Here is an 857-nt window from a genome sequence, read left to right as displayed (position 1 = left end):
TAATTTCCTTTTGTATACACGTTTACAAAATGACAAAATAAAATCTAAGTCTCTAATTTGCTTTATTCGCCTTCAGTTCATCTGTGTTTGTTCTGCTGTCTCATCCTCTTGACCAGCGGCGGCCAAACGTCCTGCAAGAGAGCAGAAAATATGGAGTTAAAATACTCTGTTAGTTCTTAAAATTGCAAAAAAATATTAAATATATTAAAATTAAGCAAAGTGGCCAAATGAGTGTAGAAACAGGATCTGTAAATCAGGGTAGGTTTGTTTGGTTAAAAAAACAGCAAATGTTATAACTTTGTTCCTTCAGCATCTTAGACATTACAAAAATCTTGCTTTATTTTTCTCACCTTTAATAAAGTTGCTAAATCAAGTCTGTTCTTCATAAAAAAAGTCAGTGGAAATGTGTTTTCCTATTTGCTGTTAAATAAAACCCAAAGCAAAAACTTGACTGATAAAAGGTTTAATTAATGTATTTTCACATAAGACTGTTAACCCTTTATAGGGCAAGTTACAAATGCAGTCCCCCCCTCCCTTAGTAAGGTCTAGAAGCACAAGATCTATATTCAGCCATTCAGCAAAGATCCTGCTACATGGCTGCACATCTTATTTTGCCACGTGACCAATTAGATGAGCCCTTGAATGATATATTACCAACTGGAAATTAAGTTGGAAAACAAAGTTATGTCAAGAAAAAAAGGCAAAAAGCTGATTAAAAAGTAAAGATAAAAAGTTAATAAGCCTAGTTAACAAATATATTTAGGTTTATAAACTAAAAAATGTAAGTGCCAGTATCATCATCATTGCCTCTAAGGTTATGTTGGACCAAAATAAATATGTTTTCCCTCTCTTTTTTT

This window comes from Cyprinodon variegatus, unplaced genomic scaffold, assembly GCF_000732505.1.
Source record: "Cyprinodon variegatus isolate N-32 unplaced genomic scaffold, C_variegatus-1.0 Scaffold406, whole genome shotgun sequence".
In the NCBI taxonomy this organism is placed as follows: Eukaryota; Metazoa; Chordata; class Actinopteri; order Cyprinodontiformes; family Cyprinodontidae; genus Cyprinodon; species Cyprinodon variegatus.
The sequence above is the reverse complement of the archived record's forward strand: the minus strand, read 5'-3'. Positions refer to the sequence as shown.